Here is a 23,825-nt window from a genome sequence, read left to right on the forward strand (position 1 = left end):
TTCCTGTAGCACCTTGCAAGATTGCTTTGGCCAGGTGGTAAACGCAGCAATGCATTATCTCTTGAGATATTAACATTTCTGGATTTGTATCGTGATTTGACAGGATCCAGATGCCAAATAAAAACCCAATGCTGTTGCCTTGAGGCGTATCAGGCTCCAGATTTCTAAGGCGTAGAAGGGAGGCTAAATCACGCTGTTGAGCAAAAATTTGGTAAGCTGATTTTGGAAAGCCAGGAAAAAAATAAGTGGCAATGTCTGGCAGGATTCGGGATTTGCAGCCGGATTTTCACAACAACCTGCTCTTGATTCGTGCGGTCGCCACTGACAGATCCATGCCGGTTCTTTAATCAGGCGTTGTGCTTCAGGTGCCTGACATCCAAAAGTTACTCAGGCACTACAGCGCTGCATTCTTCTCGCCTATACTACAAGACTTGGACAGCATTCTATAAACCTCTGTCCATATTTGTTTTTCCCCCTGTTTGGACACATCAACCGTGGGACAAGAGCTAAGACTGAGCGGGAGCGCAGAGGGACCGGGCCGTGACTCACCCTCCGGGGCCGAGCGGGGAAACTCCCGCTGCCGCCGGGCTGCGGTGGCAGAGCGCATGTGCGGAGGTTCCCAGCCTCCGCTCCTCGCACCCTCCCCTGCCTGCCTGCCTCTCTCCCGCCCTTCCTCCCTCCAGCCGCCCTCCTCCCCGCCCGCCGCCGTCTCCGCTCCGTGCCGGCTGTGGGTGCTGAAGTTGGGCGGATGGCAACAGCCCTGCTCCGCTAGAGACGAATCGCCGCAGCCCTTCTCGGGATCGCTGAGCGCCAACTGCACGCAGCCGGGCGGGGGTGGGTAAGGCGCTCCGCTTGTGTTTGAGCCCGCACCGCGTTGAAATGGCATCAAAATGTCTGCTTTGGAGTGATGCGCGGAGCGGGGGGAAAAGAAAAAAGAGGAAAGAAAAGAAAACAAGACAACAAAACGCGGGGGGGGGGGAGTTAATAGGAAGAGAAGGGAGGGAGGCGAGAGAGAGGGAGGGAAAGAGGATGGATGGAGGGCGGCGGAGTGCAGCCGAAAATGCGTTCAGCGAGGGGACCGGCTGTATGTCAGTGTGAGTGTGCGTATGTGTGTGCAACAACGGGCGGCTGCAGCGCTGAGGCTGCAAGGTGGTGTTTGTGTGTGTGTGCGTGTGTGTGCGCGGCTCCGTGCCCGCGGTGCACAAAGGGGTGGGGAACCGTACCCGCCGGCTCTGCCCGCTCCATCCTCCGCAGCCCCCTGCCTGTGTCCGGGGTGCCGCGGGGATCTGCCGGGCGATGCCGCGGGGATGCGCCGCGCCGGGCGATGCCGCCCAGTCCCGGGCGGGGGGAGCGGGCCGCCCCCGGGAAAGCCGTGGGCACGCGCTGGCGGGGTGACAGCCGCCGGCTCGCGGTGAGGCAGCGCTCCTCCTGCCTTTCCTCTTGCTTGACCTTCCCTCTTGTAAAGCGGGTCTACTTGGCGGGAGGAGGGAGGGGAAGGAGGGAATGATTATTTCTGTTAGTGCAATTAATATTTCAATCCGAGGAGCCGGTGTGAGGCTGCTCTGAACACAAGAGCTTGCTTTCCTACCCCTCCTCCCCAGTCTCGCACTGGGGAGCCCCCGCCGCCGCCCTTCGGGGCCGCACCGCCCTCCGCGGCACCCGGGCGGCACCCGCCGCCCCCGCCCGCTCTGCCCTGCGGCATCGCCATCCGCCGGCCCCGGCCTCCTTCCTCCCCGGGAAATGTCGGAGGGCGGGGGCGGCACGGCGGCAGGAGCAGGTGGCGGGCGCGGCCGGCGGGGCAGGAGCTGCTCCCGGTGCTGGCACCGGCACAGCGCACGGCGGCGCGGGGCTTCCCTGCGCCCGGGGAAACACCGGCTGCCGGCGGGGCGGGGGATGCTGCCGCCCTTCTAGCCGCCGAAAGCTGCTGTGTGCTGCTGCTGCCGCTGCTCCCGCGGCTCCTCACTTCTCCCCGGGATGAAAGCACCCGCAGTTAAGAAGGCTGAGGTTACCTCGCTTGCTCGTCTGTCAAGGCTGTGTTGCACAATTCATAGCTGCCTCTTGTTGATTCCTAGGGAAACCCTACCCACACTGCCTGACTGAGAACTGTCAGAGGCATTTAGGATTTTCAATATTTGGGGTCCTTGATTCTGTATCACTGATGCATGGTATAGGTTTGCAGCTTTTGCAAAATGGATGAAATCTCAAACACCCTGCTAGGTAAATGTTAATGAGCTGTATATCGTTTGGCAATGCTATTGTAGGTAACAGGTGATAAATAGCTTTCCACAAATGTAATATATACATGCATTGCAAATTTTGGGAGTTCTTTAAAGGAAAATAATCCCCATTCAAATCAGTGGATGCGAGTGTCACCGTCCTTACGTAAATCACTGGAGAATCTTCCTGAGTCCCAAGCCAGTTAGGCAAACAAATTATTTGACCTTTATAAAGAGATGGTATTACACACTGTTATCCCCGTTATCAAATATTTATTTTAATTTGATTCTGTACTCATAATAAGCAGAGTCCTAATAAAAGATGCACATGCTCCACCCCAGTAAGTTTGCATAGCTGAAGGCTATGAGAGGTGCAAGTATTTACCTCTGTAAAATACGTGAGAGTCAGACAGTGAATGCCTTTCTCAATCAAGGCCTTAGATCCTTCCAAGTAGCCAAAATAGGAAAATAATTTGATTAAAAGCGTACGATCAAATGAATTGCAGTAGTGAGTTGGACATTCAGTCCAATATCCTGGCTCTGACTGTGGTCATTAGCAGATACCGAAGGGAGAAAAGCATAAGAAACAGAACTGGTATGCAGTGGTTCTTTTTCCTACTATGCTTTCAAGTTCAAGCAAACTGTAGTGCAGGGATTTCTTAAACTGGAGCTTGCTTCCAGGCCGTCATATTTAATAAGCCCCTGACTTTCTCTACTCCCTTTTCTTAATCCATTTATACTTTGGTCTCAACCACATTCTGTGGCAGTGTGCGCCACAATTGAATTATGATTTGTGTGAAAAAGTACTTCCTTTTGTTTGCCATGAACCTGCCGTCAGATAATTTCATTAGGTGCTCCTTAGCCTTCATATGTGACAAAGGCACGCCCTGTGCCTGAGCAGGTGCTGGCAGTGTCCTCACAGCAGTGCAGGTCCTGCACTGGCAGTTTGGGTCCCTTCACTTTGTCTAAAACTAATTGAGAAGAGCTGCCTGGGACTCTAAGGCCATCTCAAACCCTTGGTCTTTCTGTTGAAATATATAGACAAGAATAGTCTTTCTTCTTATTCCAGGTGGACATTTACAAACAAAAAATTGTCCCAAACCCATGAACTCATTTCAAAGAGGCACTGAAAAGCAGTCTGCTGAAAATTAACTCCCTCACTATCGATTGAAAACGAAGTCTGATTAACAGCAAAAATTTCCATCCTAATCGTCTCTCCTTACCATGAACAGAAGATAAAATGTTTTATTTTCAAACTACAGCATTTTTCAAGAAGTATATACTGAACATAAAATGGAAGCTGCATGTGAAGGGATATGTATCCATGAACTCTGCACACTGGGATTAGCATCACTAGTAATTCCTTTTTATAAAGTTCATTTTATGTGAGTGTGTGTATTGAACGGTGGGCATAGTTTCAAAAGTAAAGTTTAAATCTCCCATAAAGTTGAATTGATTTGGAACAGTTGGATTGATGTGGCACAAGGATTGCTTCTGAGGTTGAATCATGCCTGGGGAGCATCGGTATTGATGAAATTGTTGTAGTAGAGAGTTTCCCTGACCTCACTGCCAGGCCACACTTGAGTCCATCACAAGAGTAATATAAGAGACTAGAGAGTTACAGAAGCACAACTTGGACCCAAAGATCCAGAAACCAGCCATGGGCACAACTTGGAACAATCCACAGCAAACTGTGGTCAGGTGGAGAACAGTAGAAACACATAATTTGAGAAATCTTTCACGAGCAAAAACAAAAACAAAAAACACTGGTGGCCTCAGGTGCTGTAATCCCAACAGTTTGAAGGAAGAAGGGACCAGGTGGCATTGTTACAAAGACAGTATAGAAGGGATGTCAGTCTGACTCTAGCCAATCTTAAATGATGTATGAGAATGGTTTTCCACTAATAAATGGCGTATAGGTGTTTGTACCTTTATGCATGCATATATAAGCAGCAAACATATATATGTATATAAACTTTCTATCGTTAAAAAATGCATAAGCTTGAAAAAAGATTGCAGCAAGATTAACGAGATTAGACCTTTTTCTACTCCTGTATTGAGTGAATGAAACCACTTTCTTGTATGCTTCACACACGTCTTTAAAAACTTAGCATATGGGGATTCCTGTGGGTACTCACAAGGTCTAGTATATAAAGATGTATCAGCTCTTACAGAGGTATTGGTTGCAGTTCCATTAGCTCTCTTCTGATCACATCTCCATGCTGTCAGCTATGGATTTATTTTGCACTCATACCAGTGTCTCAAGTTTGGTGTTCTTAATGAAAAATACATCCTCACCGTATTTTGTAGCGCTTGCTCTGTGAATATATAAAAAATTCTCCAAGAACATAAAATTAATGTGACAATTAGCTTGGCTTAAAATTAGTTGAAAATGAAATTTAGCATTTCTATTGACCTCTTGTTTGTCCTAAGTAGTCCTGGTAATGAAATAATGTGATCAGACTTTCCATATTGTTAATTAATTAAAAGCTTGTGCATAGGGTATAAAAACAAATGAATAGATTAAGTCGTAATTAAGTTTATCTATTTATGGTTATAGCTAATGGCTATAATGATGCAGGCTGTAAGCAGGCCTGTGTGAGTGGCTTTGCAGGCTCCTGAGGGGTGCTACCCCTCTCCCAAGGTATGGAGCCTGTCAGCTCTGCACTGCAGCAGGTGCTGCCAAGTGGGACTGAGCCATGGGGCTGTGTGAAAGCCAATCCCATGGGCAGGCTATTGCTTCAGAGACCTCTTGCCTGATAAAAGTGGGTGTCTCTACCTGAAGTTGAATATCTGCTTTCAGAAGGTTTCCCTTGGCACTGCTGCTGCTTCTAATGTGCACAGAGGAAGCAGCCATGCAGTGTAACTGTGGCAGGGACCTACGAGAACACTTAAAGTACACAACCAATGATCTCATGGTCTGGACTGCTGCTCCTGCCCAACCACCACAAACCCAGGCCGTGGCTAACAGGGGTCCCCTAAGCCAAAGCAGGGGCTGGGCATGCTGTTGTGCTTCAGCATCTTTGCACTGCTCTGGTGATGCAAAATAGATGAAAATCCAATTTAAATGACTGATGTGCTTTGAGTAATTTGTGCTCTTCTACTATATTAATTAATCTCAGCTTAATTTTTTTTAAATGTAGGATAAATCAAAGTGACACAAACTGATTTAATACTGAATCTATAATATCTTTACATTTTTAGTGCTAGCTTTGTCTTTAGTCTCCTTGTTTATAAAATGTGGGTGAAATGCTTCATATTTTTCATACAATCTCAATTTTCATACATTATTTATTTTGTAAGCAAATGGCAATGAGTTCTTAGAAATCATAAAATTTCTGGACAAAATGTATGTAGGGAATTTGCAGGTAGGGAAGTGGAATAGAAATAAAATGTTAAGAAAATCTTAAATCCTAACGCCAAGCATTAGATACTGCAAATTACACTTAAAGACACTCAGACATTTTAAAGATGACTGCTGCATAATCCTCCATACAGAAATACAAAATAACTTGCCTAGTTTCATCAGTGAGAAAGAAAGTAAATTAGAGAGTGATGCATTAACAAAGCTATGCAGCTTCTGCTACCAAAGCAGCTTCCTGTAAAGAAAAGCCTGCCTCGTGTTTGCTGAAATATAAGGGAGTACTCACAAGCTAGACGACACTATAGAGCCCCAACTCTGTATGTGCTGCCTGGGAGAGAACGAAACTAAGAAAATACAGTCTGTGAGAAGAGACTACTACTCTATCATGGCTTCCTGCTTTAACAGTCAGTTGAATATGCCACTTTGCTTTGTAATTTTAGCTCAGTGCAAGTCCAAGCAAGACTTTCTGTTAGTCTGTTTTGGGAAGGTCGAATATCATTTGGGCTGTTTTGCTGTGTTATGTTTTGCTATGTTATGCTTTACTGTGATGTGGTATGCTGTAACAACGTCTTTGTTTATCAGCAGCTCCTGACAGTTGCAGTAAAATAATCCCTTGTGTTCATAGATAAAGTAATTAGACCACAGGAATCACAGATGAAGGCTGTCAGGTTATCCTTAGCACAACATTCTTACGCCTATTACAATTCAGACAGCTTTGAAATGAGAGAGCTCAAAATGCAGGGCACTCCATGAGGCAAGAGTTCTGCCAGTTGTAGATGCATTATGGCTAAGGCAAAGAGCTTAAGTCCTTGTGTTGCTCACAGTACCAACCAGTGTCACAGTATACACAATGATCTCCAAAAAGCCTAAATAAGAGGGAAATATGCAAAATATATTTTAATAGTGTGGTTATTATACAATGAGAGTGATGTTCTGAAATTAGAAATTTGGCAGTCAATCTACTTTATTATGGTGCTCTTACCCAGTACTGCAAGCAGCTCCCAGTCTCCATCGTTCATACTGCACCACACCTTTGGGTGGTGTAAATGAGCCTCTCTCGATTGTTTGCATTGTATGAAAATCAAGAGCAGTGAGTAATAACTTCCTTTACAAGGGCTTCACAAGAAGCCCCAATTTAATGAACGTAGGTGGGAAGTGTGTTCCTGATTACTCAGTATCCAAAAGGTAGCTTTGTTTCCAAGTCTTAATGTCTTAAGAAATGAAAAAAGCTCTAAAATATTAATGAGATTCTTTCACGGCTTTCAAGATGAGTTTGAGAAGAGAGGAGTGAGATGTGTAACCTATTTTTTTTGTCATTCATTTACAGTGGCTTAAAAGTATACCCATGAACTATTTTCATGCTTAGCTTTACTTCATTGGAATGCAGTTGTCATATAATGATCTGATAGTCTAACTCATTTGACTTGATGTATCTCATAATCTGGTAACAAGTGTTTAATTTGTACTGTTTTTTTTTTCACTGTTGTATTTATTGTGTTCAAAGATTTTTATCAACTCTTACAGTCTCATACAATGTGAAAAAAATGATAGCAATATTCAGATCTTAGCTGCATGACAAGCATCATGCTGACCAGTTTCAGATTCAGTATCTGATTAGTACATATGTAAAAATGGTTCATAGAGCTACTATAAAAAAGTCAAGACAGTACTGGTGGAGTGAGGGTATAGAAAAGAATAAACGGAACACCTTTGCCCAGTGAATGTAGCAACTTCATAAATTAGAAAGTTATGAATATAGCAGCTTTGAGTGATCAGCACCTTTACAATTAGGCATTGGTCAGTGATTTAGTATACAAAGATTGACTGTAAAGAAGTCTGACTGTTTATGGGATTTGTTCTGTGCTCTGTCTGCAAAAAAACCATCCTGTATCAAATATCTGTCTTAAAGTGCATGTCTGTACTGCAAATAGCAGTGTAGGGCAGAGAGATCTGACATAAGTTGAACACTGGAAAAATCTAGTTAAAGCAGCACTTGTATCCTGTGTAAGAAAATGTCCTTATTTTACCTCTACTATCTGCATGTTATCTCACATCCTGCAGCGCTCAGAAACTGAAAAATCCACTCCTGAACTTTTTTATTTTTAAAACAAAATGACTCCTCAGAGCATTTACCATGAAATATGTTTCATACTCTTTCAGCCATTGTCTTAGCTCTTCTTCAACCTGCCTCAATTGATCAATATCCCTCTTCATCTGAGGACTTCCCAACTGTGTTTCAGGAGCAGTCAGTGAAAAATACTGTAGTAACGCGGCTTTCACATGGCAAAGATTTCAGTTTTTTATAGGTAAGGAAGAGCAGCTCTTCTGGGTACAGGACTGCATTTAGCACTTCTTTTACTTGCCATAACTTTCAATTCTTGTTAGATTCCCAAGTTATGACCCTGCAAAAGCAAACAAAACAAAACAAACAAACAAAAACCAACAAGAAAAACAGAAGTTTGAGCTTGTGCACCTGAACCTGACCTGACCTTCTATGTATGGCATGGTTAGAGTGGTCCCAGATCCAGAGACTGTTCCCAATAAAATGCCTGAATGAAGCTGTCCTGTTATTCAGATCAGGGCAGCCTAATTACAGGAATATAACTAAATTGTTGATTTAGCCTCTAAGCCAGAGAAGAAGCCCTGGAATTGCTTAGCTTTCCAAAATACATATATCACATCTTTTCAGGATAAAACTTCCAGCCTCTGGCTTTGGCCTGCAGCCTATCTTCTCTGGTTTACATTAGATTCAACCAAAGTAAACTCCTGTTTGCTGTGACTTAGTTACAAATGGGTCTAGATCACCTTAAGTTGATGATTTGTCCTTGTTGGCCTGCATTACTCCTTCAATATTTGCCTACAAACGTCATCATTAGCAATTTGTATAGTTCCTTCTGTTTTGTTCATAATTTGGGGAAGGTAGTCAAGTTGCATATAAGAATGTATTTCTGAAGTATCCAATTAGAAACACACCTTTTGCACACACCATTTTTAATTTCTGTCCAAGATTTTTCAGTTTTTAGTGCATATAATTTTTACCAAGTTCATTTTCATTACATTTATTCTACAATCATAGTGTTATGTAAACTAACAGAAGTCAACTAGTTTATGTTGAAAATGTAGGCATCAACTTCAGCCATCAAATTGGTAACCCTATGTAAAATACTAATATAAATACATTTCATTAATCTAGAACATATCTATGTAGCCTCATAGACTATATTTACCATAGCTCATATAGAATGCTTTTAATTATATGAAGTTTGCTCTAGTCCCTCAAATTAATATTACTATCAATATTCTACCAAATCTGTGGGATGTGGTGGGCATGGTTTTATATTCAATATTCATTTCTTTCAAACATATCACAGGGAAGAATTCTTCAAGCATATTCAGTAAAAAAGTGTAAAGTTTGGGAAAGGAGAGAAAGGGGACTGGCTCATATCTGTGCATGATATAATGGAAAAGTTAGATATACTTTCTGTAATTGAATTCTGATGAGCTTTTTTCTTGACTGGACTTATAATGCTCAGACCTGGGTTCATATAATTTGTAAGAGCAGGTGACATTTCAGAATTTTTTAACAAAATAGAGTTCAGAAATCTCCAAAAAGTAAAAGAGAGTTCTATCCTTCATATCATGATCTTGAGAATCTAGACAATCTAATGAACTCTGAGAACGTATATAGAACACATCATGAAAAGGCTGTCCTTACTAAGGAAGTGTTTTAAAATAATAGTCTCATCATGTCATTTTTTTTTTCTGCAAGCTTATTGTTGTAAGATCCGTGTTGCTTCTGCATTATAGGACATAGTAAGCAGCACTGCTATTTCATGGAAAAGAAATACAAATGGCAATTAATTAAGTGATTCCTCAGGATGATACAGTAAAATACTGGCAGATGCAGAAATTGAATATAAAAGGAAAAATTAGTTTTCTTGTTAATTTAAAGAGTCAAAATTTAACACCAAGAATCTTGACTCACACTTCACATGACGGCTTTACTTTTACCAAAGTAATGCGGGTATGTAAAATATCAGGGAGAGCTTAAGCTACAGAAAATCTCCTGGACAAAACTGGAAATTTGCATTTGACTCAGAAGTTAGTCTTTCTAATCAAATGACCAGACCAAAGACTATGTATTTCCATCCTGTATCATTACACTGATGCTTTGCATGTGTAACCTGATTATCAGCGCTAAAAGCATTAGTTACGGCCCTATTAGAAAAACATCCTTCAATAGGAAGCATAGGTTTGAAAGGTTGAGCAATGTAGCCCTATATCTTGTAAATGAGAAAGAGAAAAGGGAAACATAACATGATACTTCTTGCACAAATCTTCTGATATTTGGTTCATCAGTTCTTTTTTGTTTTGATTTTGTTTAGTTGGTTTGTTGTTTGTGGGTTTTTTTGTTTTGTTTTGTTTTGGTTTAATTTTATTTTATTTTATCATTTTGTGTGTGTGTGATCCATTAAACTTATAGCTTTGTCTTAGATAACTCTCCATACACAGAGCGTATGGGAAATACTGAATCACGGACTGAACCTCTGATAGACCACCTGAGGCGAGCAGTGAGTCAGCCCTGGGAGCACAGGTGAAAGTAGTTCACCTGTACTAGTGGAAGGGAAGGAGCCTGGCTCCACCTCTCTTAGACTCCCATTTAAGAGCTGACTACCACTAGGGAAGGTTCTCTTTTGGAGATCAATCCTCTTGAAGTCTTCTCAGTGAGCCTAGGACAACGGTAATCTTTCTGTCCATTCTTCTTTAGCGTGGTAACCTGTTTAGCCTAACTTTCTTGTATGTTTCTTAATTATAACATTCACTGATTATGCATAGAGTCAGTGAGATAATACCTGTTCTAGCTTTGTTAAGTGAAATAGGAAATAATTTTATACACTTACCTGCTGGTAGCTTTTCTGATAAAAGATCCTGTGTGATCATGGTTATAATGCACACCATTTATTTTATTTTTTATTGCTCATAACAGGAGGGCTGAGAGTGAATTAACTAGTCAACTCATGGTTAATTCTATTAAAAAATGCACAATACGTTTTCTAATCCTAAATTACTCTCAACATTAACAACAGTGTAGGTTCTTCAACTTGATCAAATCTTGGCTTAGGTGAGATGCTTTAATCAATCTATATCAGCATATGTATTTTTAATTTAGCTTCAAATATTTTGAATAAATTGCCTTGCGCTGAGTGCAGAACACATCCATGGATAGTGGCATAAGTCAGTTTTTCCAAGATGTTTGCTGTGGAGTATTCTGATAGCCCAAGTAAATATAAAGTAGTTTATTTGTTAATGAAAAGAAATAAGTTACTCCATGCCCCTTTAAAGATGGGGAAGGAGGGGGGAAGTTTCATTGAATTCATGTAAAAATGATTTAAAATGATTTTAATATAGGAAGACTACACTTGTTTGAGAGAGTAACTTCTTGCAGACTGAGCTGTAGCTGGAATTCGGTTGGTGTAAGAGTTTTAAGAGTCCAGATACTTCAATTGCTGTTAACATATAAGGCATTTTTCCATTAACTTTAATGGAGTTCTGTGTCAGAAACTTTTCTTACATGCAACGCTGTCAGTCATTTCAAACATGCGAAGAGCTGTTAAGTAGAAACTATTCTGCTGGGCAGTGAGATCATATGCAGCAAAGGGACTGAATACTGGAGACATCCTGATTTTGACCTTATGCTGTGAGATATTAACTGGAATCACCTGAAGACAGCATTTGATGTTTTAAAATGAAGCTAGAAGTATTAATACAGTAAACTTTTTCTTTTAAATATGTTAGACCTCAATCCACGTAGGTAAGAGACTGCTTTAAATTGTGCTAGAGTCTTATCCTCTGAGGTGAAGAGCATATACAGCAGGGTGCCAAGGAAATCGACTGCTATTGAACCAGACTGGAAGCATGTGCTTGGCAGCTCTCTGGTTTAGGCTGCTTTTTATTAGTATGGCCAATTCCAGCAGGTGGCTTAAGAATAGTTAAAGGAGCACTGGAAAATAAGAGCAGAGACTGGAGGGAATGCCTTGGCTAATTGCATCCAAATCCCCAGCTGCTTCCAACCACCAGTTCTTACCTTTTTGTTCTTTTTTCAGGATCAATTTAATGTTAGAAGCAGGAAGGGTTTTATGTCTATTCTTATTCTAAGAGTGTTCCAGATATCCACTTGATAACCTTTTTCTTCTTTCCTGTTGTATTTATCCAAAGACAGCTTATTCCCCATTTGTTCCTTTGCAGTCATCCATGTTAAACTGGTCTCCCACCCTTCCATTTGTCCACCTGACATAATCATCTTCCTCCCCTTTAATATTTATGTCCTTATATTGCTTTTAAGATCAAGTAGACCACAAGATGGAGGGAATCCTCAGAATGTGAAATCTCTGTATTTTGTGAAGGAGGAAGACTCAAATGCAATGAGAACAGTTCTCCTTCCATTCATGGAAAAACCTCCTCCAGCCTTTTCTCCTCCTGATTTTTATCTATGGAGTTCAGTGTAGTAGGAATGTGATAGACTGTATGACTACTCCATAAACATCCGCTCACTCTTTTATTTAAAGGCGATCCCATGGAAGGTACAGCTAACATCAGAAGGAAGCTTAGAATTGTGTCACTTGAGTTTCAGCACTGGCACAGAGCCTTCCTTGCTGTGAATAATGGCCTGCGCTTTGGCCACAGTAACAGTATGCAGTGCTATACATTTGGGGCTGAGTGGCTGGATGACTGTGAATAGGGAAGGGACCTGGGGGTGTTGGTTGATGCTCGGCTGAACATGAGCCAACAGCATGTCCATGTCATCCTGGTCTGCATTAGAAATGGTGTGGCCAGCAGGAGTAGGGAGGTCAGCATCCCCATGTACTCAGCACTGGTGAGACTGCACCTTGAATATTGCGTTCAGTTTTGGGCCCCTCACTACAAGAAAGACATTGAGGCCCTGGAATGTGCCCAGAGAAGGGCAATGGAGCTGTTGAGGGGTCTGGAGTACAGGCCTTACGAAGAGCAGCTGAGGGAGCTGGGATTGTTTAGTCTGAAGAAGAGGAGGCTCAGAGGAGTCCTTATTGTGCTCTATAACTTCCTGAAGGGAGGTTGTGATGAGGAGGGGTTTGGCCCCTTCTCCCAGGAAACAAACAGGACAGGAGAAAATGGCCACATGTTGTGCCAGAGGAGATTTAGGTTAGGCATAAGAAGGAACTTTTTCTCTGAGAGTGGTCAGACACTGGGATGGTCTGCCCAGGGAGGTTTAGTAAATTATGGTAGCAATGGTTATGGGAGGATGGTTGGATTAGATGATCTTGTAGGTCCTCTCCAAACTTGTGATTCTGTGATTCTAAGAGTTGTCTTTACACCTAAGCAAAGGTTTGAACTGAGAGTAAGCATGACATTTCCTTTATTCTGCTTACTGTAGTTTAGCTGAGTACTGAGAAATACTCAGCTCTGTCTTAGGGCAGGGACCTCACTGCAAAATGAGATTTGGCCAGGCTTAAACTTATGAAGGCTGAACAATGATCAAATGTCTGATGTGATTAACAGGCACCAATGCCTTCAGCAAATGCAATTATAACTCAGCCTCAGTTTATTTTTAATAGTTTTTTAAAAAAAATTGTATTGTTCAAACAAACACTAAAGCCTTTCAGAAATCATCTAAATTTGGCTTCTAGACTGTTTCAGACTTTGAATGTTTTTCACTGCTTCTGAGTAATGCTCAAGGTTGGTGCTATTAACACATTTGAAAACACTTTCATCCACATCTCCTTCCTAAGATGTTGCATGGGTGCCAAAGTAAAGGGCATGCGTCGTGAGTATTATCTACATGTGTCAGAAGAGAGCTACCCCAAGGTTGCAGATACGCACACACAATTTGTTAAAGGCCAGTCTGGAAGTTAGGCATCCTAAATAAATATTTGGAGACAGCGCTGTGTTGGTCTCAGTGATCAAGCAATGAGCACTGATCTTTTGTGTGTCCGGTGACTGTCTACTCCATGAGGCTCAGTGGCTGAGCCTGCCAGGCCCTCTTCTACAGGAAAAAAAATCTAGTCTTGTTCTCAACACAGTGATGTGAATGGAACATGGGATCCTCTCACCCATACAACTGAGTGGAACACTTGATTTTTGTCCCCTCATAAGCAAAGCTTCTTAAAGGCGAAAGTAAGCCACCACAGCACCTGTTTATTCTGTCTACAAATATAATCTGCAACTTCCCAAAATCAAAAGTCAGGTGTGAACTTGTACAAAATATTGTCGTCAGAAATATCTAATCTTTGTCAATCTCTATCCAGAAGTCATCAGTCATAGTATAATTATAACAACAATGTTGTAAGTTAGGATGAAGATGGGAAAACAAAATTCAGGAAGTTTTGAGACCTTTTGATTGTCTTTGAGAAGTGTCCATAACCTCTTCGAAGTAGTAATGGGAATGGTAAGATTAGAAGTAGATCTGTAGAGACATGATGATCAGTGGCCAGAGATAGTTGCTGACAATTAAAGTAGTCATATACTTTTTTTTTTTTTAAGGTGTTTGATGCTCCTGCATCCTGAAAAATGAAATTAAAAGTATTTTCAACAAAAATATCACACAATCACAGAATGGCCTGGGTTGGAAGGGACCTCAAGGATCATGAATCTCCAACCCTCCCCCCCACAACGTGCAGGGCCACCAACCTCCCCATTTAACACTAGACCAAGTTGCCCAGGGCCCCATCCAGTCTGGCCTTGAACACCTCCAGGGGTGGGGCATTCACAACCTCCCTGGGCAGCCTGTTCTAGCTCACCACTCTTGTAGTAAAGACCTTCCCCCTGACGTTCAACCTAAATCTTCCCTCCCTCAACTTAAAACCATTTTTCCTTGTCCTGCTCCTATCTACCCTTTCAAAGAATTGACTTCCTTCCTGTTTATAGTCTCTTAGGTACTGAAAGGCTGCAATGAGGTCACCCTGCAGCCTTCTTTTCCCCAGGCTGAACAAGCCCATCTCGCTCAGTCTGTCTTCATATATCATAGTGCTTTCCCACAAGTCTATTCCAGTGAGAAGACGTGTTATTCCAAATCAATAACTGCAAGGTTAACCTATCAGTGTTTTGAATATAGAACAATGGGCATGAACATAGGCCACCAGCCTAGCAGAAAAATCTGCAAAACTTACTTTATGACGAAACATGTGGAATGAAATAGAGTTAAATTGAATTGTCCACAAAACTACAAAATAATTTTCTTTCTGGAAGAGGAAGTGCTTGAATCAACTTCAGATAAACAGAAGTTTATCCTATTCAATAAGTGGAATTAAACTTCTATTGAGATGCTAACTACTGTTATGTTGTCTGGCGTACAGCCCTTTATATGATCTGAAAAACTTCTTATTCCACAGTCTCACACATCCACTGAGAACCTTTTGCCTCTGGGTCTCCAGCTGTTTCTCTGCCTGCGTCTTAAGGCAAGAACTTGAAAAGCAGGAAAACTAATTATTGATATAGACAGTCTACTGAAAGATTTAGGCTGTATGTATACTTTTGAACTGTCTATCCGGGTTTTCCAGGTAAAGAAACAATTCAAGAGTGGAAATAATCTGCAGAACCTGAGAGATTGACAAAATGTTAGAAGAAATGCAGAGGTGGCTATGTTGATGCAAAAGCATGGAATAGGAGAGTAAAGAAGTAAAAGTAAAGAGCATAAAGCTGGGAGGACAATAGTAAAGCTGAGTGTGAAGAAAAGACCTTTTGCTATAGAGATAGGAAGGAGAGATTTCAGATTTCTGGAAAAAATGAAATATTTCGACAGATGAAATGATGGAGAGAGGAATCAGTGATTTAAGTTTAAAAGGTTGGAAACAGAATGATTTGAAAGATTATGGTACAGAACAAACTGGAAAATCTGGAGAGGGATTAAAGACAGTTTCTTTTATCCAATGAACTAAATTAACCAATGCAATCTCAAGGAGAAGGTCATAGGTAGATGAGAGGCTGAACAGAGCAAGATCTCACCAACAATAAGCCGACTACATAGATAACAGTGTAGACATAAGGCAGTAGAGAAACATACTGTAGGGAAAAGAAAAGCAATATTAAAGAATGCTGATAAAAGATGCTGAATAATTTTATAGTGAATACTGGGGGGAATGGAAGGAACTTATTATAGTCACTTCTTAACATAAAAACTGATCCCTAATATTTTTTTTATTATCAGAAGTGGTTTCTAGCACCTGAGGAGTACGGTGTCTATAACAAGGTGTTTATTCTGCCTGAATACTAGTTAAGTTATTGAAGTTTTGATTTTAAAAGTAGCTTAAAACATGATATTTTTCTTTAACTGAATTATAATGGCACTATCAACAAGACCAGAATCAACCAACCAGACAAAAAAGGTTTAGTTTTCCTTTGCCATCTGCAACTAAAGTTTCTTACTGAGTCACTCAAAACTTTGTACTGTTAAACTAGATCAGAACCAACAAATAGATAACATTTCTATAACCTAGCTTCCTTTCTAATCCACATTCAAATTAAGACATCCCACACTCAAATTAATACTTCTTTGTATAAAGAAGGGCAAATATATTCCTCTTGAAGGGAAAGAAAATCAAGTTTTTCATAGCTAAACTACATCTGGATCTGAAGATCTACCCAAGAAAAGAAAGAATACAGACAGCTTTTGATAGTAGTAAATGGTCATGCCTATATTTGCTTTATGTGCAGAATCTACTGAAGACTTTTCTCATCCAAGGCATACTTTATTTCTATTACAGGACTAAGGTATTAAGAAAAAAAAAGGTACTACTGAGCCAACTGCAAGTCTTCCAAAGATTTTATCACTGTTTTTTGGAGTTAATTCAAAATTTAATCATATCCTAATCAATACCTTTAAAATTTCAAAACTGATTTTGTTTAATTGTACTACTACAAAAAAGCACACTGTCCACCATCCAAAATTTCCTTAATATTTTTTTCCTCATCAATTCTGTTTATGGAAGATGCATAACTATCGTACTATAACGTAACTATTGGCAGCACTGTTTTCCAAAAGTACCAGTTCTCTGGTAAACAGAAAGATACTAGCTTTTTCACTAATCTCTGAACTCACGCTGTGGTGTAAATCTAAGATCACCAGTTTTGGAGGGGTTAGAGGCATTACTGATTGTTACTCTTTTTATGGAAAGGTAAACATAATTTTTAGATGAAAGAGAATTTAATGTATTAAATGATTTCACTTAGAACATTCCCTACATTTCCATTTCACATTCAGCCTTCCAGGATGAGGTATGTATAAATTGAATTGGCATGATACAGAAATAGCCAAGGAAGAGTTTATCTTCTACACTCAAGCTGGGATTGCAGTAGCAAGTAAGTACCTTGGCCACAAGCTGCTATAGACAATAGGAATCCGAACTAGGATTTACTTGACTTCCAGTCCTCTACGTTCAAGAATCCTCAACATCTAATTGCCCATACATCCAAATTTCCCAAGTCATGTTCCTCAGATGCCTATTACTCTGCTTACATACCTGAAACTGCTCCCAGTTGTCACTACCAGCTTTTATCAGAACAAGTTTTCTACTTGAGATCTCAGAGCTGGCTCAGTCCAGGAGACATGCTGAAAATGTACTTCTCCTAAATCGCCTGAGCTGAGCTCACGAAACACAGGAGACAAATCAGCTGTCACTCCAAGATATGACTAGGATCCTTCTTCAGCTATAAGTAGGTTTTGCAGTTGTTTAATCCCTGCTGCTCTCACCAGAACTGCTGCCATTTTCTCCATCTTTCTTTCATGAAACAACTGCAGGATGAGCAGCTTTGGCTGGATGTGAGATGCCTCAGTTACACATTGTGTGAATCTCAGTTCAGACCTTCCCAGAGACAAGAAGACCCTGCTTTAATCATCAGTACTGTGTTCGAAAAATATTTAAAGGGAAGGTTACTGTCTGCTATTTCTGTTGATGCTATGCTGCTTTTCAAAACAAAGAAGCAAACAAAAAACCTCCCCCACCACCCAAAAAAAAAAAACAACCCAAAAAAAAAAAACAACCCAAAAAAATACACCTTGAACCCATCAAACAATTAAACAGCCATTATCCAGAGAGGCAGCAGAATACCCGATACTACAGCTGTCACCTGACAGCAGGAGTATCTTGGTTTCTGCCATGTTCTGAAGAGAATGATGGAGCTACATTATTTAATATTTCTGATATTGAGTGAAAGCAAGAAAGCACATCCACCATTTCATTTTTCAAAGCGTAACTTGGTCCTTCATGTGTTTTTAAAAGAGATGACTCAGAGTCCTAAATCTAGGAGAGGGCTATGCCTGAAAATCTCGGTCATTCTACAGTTCAGCCTGGATTTCTCAGTCCCAGGAAGGGACAGGTTAAAGAATCCTCTTGGTCACACATCATCCACTCCTGGTGCTGCTGCTTAAGCCAGTTCAATCCAGAACTGGTGCTTCTGTCTCCCTGCCATATGTGAATCAGTCCAGAGAACTAATGCAGCTGACAACTGTAGAGTTAGTTTCCTGCTGCAGCAGCTACTATATGGCTTAACATATTATAGAAATACATCATCAGAAATCAGGACTCTGAGGACTGGTGGTTTAGCTTTGACTGGCTGAAGCTGCCAAGAGGGTGTTATACCTTCAATGATTCATCTGAGGTGTCTAAGTCTTCTAATGTATTGCAGAGGTAATTCACACAGCGCTCTTTCCTTCCTGGAGGCAGAAACACCTCTAAAAGCAAGGTGCTCATTGTGACTTTGTAGCCACAGTTCTGTGATCTGGTATTTGCAAGCCAGATATGCAGGCCAGCTCTGCAGGACCTAGTAGTCCCCACAGTGTGTTAGAAACAAAAGGAAGCATTGATTTGGTTTTCTCATTTCCTCATCATGGTAAAAATTCCAGAAGTGTGTGATTTATCATTTTTGATGTTTTTTTGTTTGTTTGTTTCTTTGTTTTGTTTTGTTCTGGCATTCTGGTTGGGCCTCAGTTTTAGCTTTAGGAATTATTCTTATGTTTAGTCCTCTTTGTTATCTTACAAAAAATGTGATCACATGCAGTAGGACTAACATATCATAATATGTTATGTATATAATAATAATGTTGTAGTATGTTGTAATATGTATAATAACATACAATCAATAAATAAATGAATAGCTGAAAAAGGTTGTTTTAACTTTTGAGCTGTTGTTCAAAACCATTGAATTCTGAAGTCTATTGAAGTCCATTCCTGGGACAAAGACTAAACCTACAGTAAATTTACGTGCAACAAATACCATGAAAAGTTCTCTTGAAAGACCTGCACCTGAGTGGGTGTTCAACCTGACTAGACATCCTAAAATATACTTATTCTTACATAGAAGTTTTACATTTGTGTGTTTTTTTTAAGCTTCTTAGTAGAAAAGCCATTTTAACCCTACACCATATTTTTGTTCTCTTCTGGGAGCTATCAGACAATTTTGAAAATGTTCTTTAGTGGAAAAAAAACATTTATTTTTAGCCTGTCATGTAAGTTCCCCTAGTCTGTGAAATTACTGATATGACAGGAGGCCACACATGAGAGTGAAAATGTTGTGATTGTAGGACTGAAACTAATAATGTACAATGTTATTTGTAATTGCATCCAGGATTTCTTAAATACAGACAGATCCACTATTATGACACTGTAGTTTAGTGAAATGCAAATCACAAAGTTTTACTAGTTATTTTTTTTTCTCTGGTTATCTACATTTCTGATGTAACTCTCATTATCATCTCATCTCAGAATCTTAATACTCTATGTCAAGTCCTAGCTAAACTATTTAATAAAAAATGAAAAACTCCTTTCTGTTCACCCAACAGTCAATCTTATAACTTACGTTGTTATATCCAGATGTAGAAAGCAAAGTTTAGTGCCAACCTGTGCAAAAACGGGTCTTGCTTTTGCATCTTTTGCATCCCCTAGTTGTATTCCTGCAGACAGTTATTTCCACTTTGATGGCATCTATGCAGAAGTAAGAAGTCTGGAGTCACTTGATTCAAACTGGAAAGATTTTAAAGTCATAAATTTGTTTCATGACATTGAAAAAATGTTTTATGCAAGAAGAACTGAAGTACATTATTTCAGAACCTCTAACTTCCGTTGAAGGAAGTAACTTACTAGAATTCAGATGGTAAGCAACAATTCAGGCTTCTTCAGTTTTAGGATAGCCCTCAGGTACTGGATCATGCTTCTCTATATTGTTGGCTCTCTCTGATCAAGTTGGCATGGTAGGATTTTGGGATATGAGAGCAGAGAAGATGAGCACTGAATGACAAATAAAGAATCAGTGTGGTCTGTTAGAGGAATACAATGGCTTACACAAAGGGAACACTTAAAACCAAATTGCAGTAAGGAGCAGGTTTTTGTGCTGAATTAAATTTTCATTATCTTGATTGCATCTGGTGCACAGAACTTCAGTTGAAGAGCATGCAAATAACTTTGTATGAGACTAAGAGACTGACCAACTTTTTAAAGCCTCCCACAAAATTGACACAAAAGCACCAAACCAGGAATAAATGAATAAATGGGGAAGCAACATTCCTATCTATTGCTTCAGTAACTTAGATGGGAAAGGACACACCATTAAAAGAGAAAAGGTTATAAAAGCATGTTACTAGACCACTAAGTTTGCCTTGTATGTTGCTGTAAAAGCTAGGAATCATCAGGTTGAGTGTTCTGAAAGCTTCCCTATTCAGCAGGACACAAAAAAACAATTCCTACATTTTGTTATGAGTCAAGCCAGCAAGATGTTTTTAATGGGCTTTCAGGCTTGATTTTTGAAATATCATAGTGTCACTTATGGTAAAACTAGAACAAATAATAGCATCTGTCTTGAATGTAGCCATCTCCACCCCATTACACCATAGCAATGCCATTAGAAGTGTACCAGCTTTCCTGTACTGTCTCTATTAAGTTATCTTCCAATCTGATAGCATTCTTACCAGGAAAATTTGCCAAGCACATCTAAAGAATGATTAACTGTTTATATTGTATTTCAACTTTATCAACTAGCGCAGTTTCTAGTTATTGTTGTTTCAAATATCACATAAAAAATGATTTATTTGCCCCATTTCATAAAAACAGCCTCTATACCTGAGGGAGGGCCATCCTTGTTCTATATATAGGTTAGTATAATAGCTAATTTTAGTTGGAAGTTTATGGATTGGTTGCTGTAGTACAGAGAAAACCAGTTTTTCAAGAAGCTATGGTATATGAGGCTTACTTGGATTACTATGTTGGATTACTTTTTGTCAGAATATGCAGTTTGAAAGTGTTTTGTTGATACCTGTCCTAAAGCAAACATGCCACGGTGATCAGTATCAGCTGCTGCTGAAGAAAATGTGCTGGGAAGCAACAGCGTACACCGTTTAGAGTCAAATGGACATCACTGAATCTTTCATATTATTTGGGTAACAGAATCTGACTTGGTGCTGAAACCACAGTATTACCTTCTTGGCTGTTGCTTAGCCTCTATAAATTCACTTGATCTAGTAGACTTCTGGAGTTAAGCTACTAGATAGCAATGGCTACAGCAGGAGACCAGACTGAGATTATTCCTGAAACCTGAGGTCAGTTAAAACTGCATATCTTCTCACTGACTCAAACTGCAGTTGTCTGCCACAATGATAAAGCATAACCCATTTTATTTTTGCCAAGTGGCTATGAATTGTCACTAGAGCTCTGGAGTAGACCTCTCTGTGGCAGAAACATAAGCACCTACTGAATTACAGTGAAGTAGCGTAAAGGAGGATGGAGTAAAGGAAGCAGGTGGAAAGCAAGCAGAAAATGCTGAGACAGCTGGCAGAACCACCTCTGAAAAGGAAAACAAGGTGAACACCTGCAAGCTCCTGCATCATGGCACATGTCATCTTCTTGAGTAAGGACTGTAAGCTATCCTCTGTATTTGCTCGGGAGTAATCCTGACTCATTTAGGAAAGAGTGTATCTAAGCTTGAGTTCTGATAGAAAAAAAAGTCACTTTGCATCTGCTTACATTGCAGTTCTCAGTATCTTCTTGATTATCAGAAAAATAAAGCATAAGTCTGAGTCCTACATTATTCCTTCATTCTTCATCTGAATAAAAAAGCAGGGGTTACCTATTCCAAAATAAGAACTTTGACTTTAACTCTCCCACCATGATAATAATGATAATAATTATTATTATTACAGAAGCAATTTGACAGTATCTAGTATCAAATGTGTGTAATCCTTATTGGAGAAATTTGGGCAAGTCAATAACCTTGTGCTTGAATCCTCTCTCAGGATTTTACTGTATAACTGGAGGGAAGAAAAAAAAAAAGATAAAGATAAAGATTGTCAACAAAAAGAAAACAACTGCCTTCTGCATTTGCTTTCACATTTATGTGACAAGTTGTAGGATACCAAAACTCATCTTGCTTTCAGCGTTATTTGGAAATCTGATAAATGTCTCAACCCTGAGATGCTGATGAAAGCTCTGTACAAGTGTGAAATGATGGTTTGTAGTGCTTAAAGCTACTTTTTAACAAATTTCATTATTAAAATGATTAGCCTTTGATGTATGCTGTAGCTACTGTTTAAATTCCACTTCCCTAACAGCTCATGTAAAGCTTACAGCTCACTATTCAATTTCTTGTTTTATAGTACCAGTTTATACAGTATTTCAAGTATAATAGTAAAGGGAAAGAAAAGAATAGATATATTTATGATTCAACACTGCTAGAAAGCACCTGTCTCGTGAAACAGGTACTGAGAAATCTCTCAGTCTTTGCAGCAGTGACTGCATAACACTCAGTTTTGCATCTCTTTTGTCTAGACAGGAATCCTTCCAGACAGGTCATGTGCTGAGATGTAATCAGGACTAAATAATTTACTGTAATATTCAGTAAACTTGATTGTGGTCACTCTTCTGTAGCCAAGGACAGGAGTAATCATATGGTTATTTATGGTTCTCACATAGATTTATTTTCACATAGGTGTATGTAGAACCTCAGAGAAATAAATACCTGAAGAATTTTTTTTTTTAAAGATGCAAACCAATAAAAAGTCTCATAGACTGTTTGCCGAGATCACTGGAAAATGACTGTCAGTATAATCTTGACATTAAAGCAAAACTAGGAATAACAGTTTGTGTCAGCTTTGAACTTTACTGACTGACACATAGACTCCTCTGCTTGTACTAACTGCTGATGTACTGTTAGCCAGTAAATCTTGCGCCTCAGCCTCTTTTACTGCTAGATACAAAGTGCATTTCCTAAACAAGTCTAATCTCATACAAGAGCAAGCAGCAATATGCTAGTCAAACATATATTTCCCATTGATATGTGATTTATCCATCATTTTCTTCTTGAAAATTAAAATTGAGATCAATGCTAATGTCTGTCCATTTGTTATGGCATTTTTGTAGACATCTAGAGAGTTTCATGCTAATGATTGGCCATCTCCTTCTGGACAAAACCAAATGACAATATGACTTCCTCCAACTTTTCTTGGACATCCTTATGACTTTAGAGACTATCAGGTTTAAGCTCAAGCCACATTTACCTTCCTGAGCTCTACCTCTATAAATGAAGCAATCCTGAAAGGAGAGCAAAAATCATGTTAAAAAGTATGATTGATTCTCTTCATGGCAGATGAATGGAGAAAAAGGGAGAAAAGATGTAACATCCTTTGTCACACAGCTCCTTTCCCACAAGATAATATCACTTCAGTAGCATTATAATTCTCTGTGTACTGCATGACTGTTTGAAGGGAGAATTAGGTTAGATGTCAGGAATAAATTATTTACTCAGAGTGGTAAAGCACTGGCAGTGCTGCCCAGAGAAGCTGTAGGTGCCCAGTCTCTGGAGGTGTTCAAGGCCAGGCTGGATGGGGCCCTAGGCAGCCTGAGCTGGTGGGTGGCAGCCCTACCCACAGTAAGGGGGATTGGAAATAGATGATCTTTGAGTTCGCTTCCAACCCAAGCCATTCCATGATTCTATGACACTGCCTGACTATTCAATACTACATGACTGAGGAAAGCTCTGGCTTTCCTTCATTTTGAGTAAAGGATTCCTTTCTCCCAGACCAATGGTGTGCTTGTCTGCTGGAGTACTCAAAAAGGGATGAGCCAATCCAGTCGGGTAGCCCAGATGTTTGTAACAGCAGAGATTAAATTGTTTGAGTGTCTAAATATTATTTTTCTTCTTCTCATTATGAGAAACATAGAATAACTAACTAACTTCTTAGCTAACATGTATTTGCTAGGAAAGAGTACAGCCCAGTGCCTTTGTGTCTA

General features: G+C 40.0%; 1 protein-coding gene across 3 annotated transcripts in view; it reads left to right on the forward strand.

Moving 5' to 3' along the window:
• The first annotated feature begins 657 nt into the window (after nucleotides 1-657).
• The window catches only part of RGS17 (regulator of G protein signaling 17), a 71,972-nt gene continuing 48,804 nt past the window's right edge, over nucleotides 658-23,825 (forward strand). For 2 of the 3 annotated variants that reach the window (XM_048935446.1, XM_048935448.1), the window contains exon 1: nucleotides 658-834. The gene's annotated coding sequence lies outside the window, so the exon portion shown is untranslated. Of the gene's footprint in view, nucleotides 839-23,825 lie in introns of all 3 variants that reach the window. The other variant, XM_048935447.1, reaches the window with a different exon arrangement.

The sequence above is a fragment of the Lagopus muta genome, chromosome 2 (assembly GCF_023343835.1).
Source record: "Lagopus muta isolate bLagMut1 chromosome 2, bLagMut1 primary, whole genome shotgun sequence".
In the NCBI taxonomy this organism is placed as follows: Eukaryota; Metazoa; Chordata; class Aves; order Galliformes; family Phasianidae; genus Lagopus; species Lagopus muta.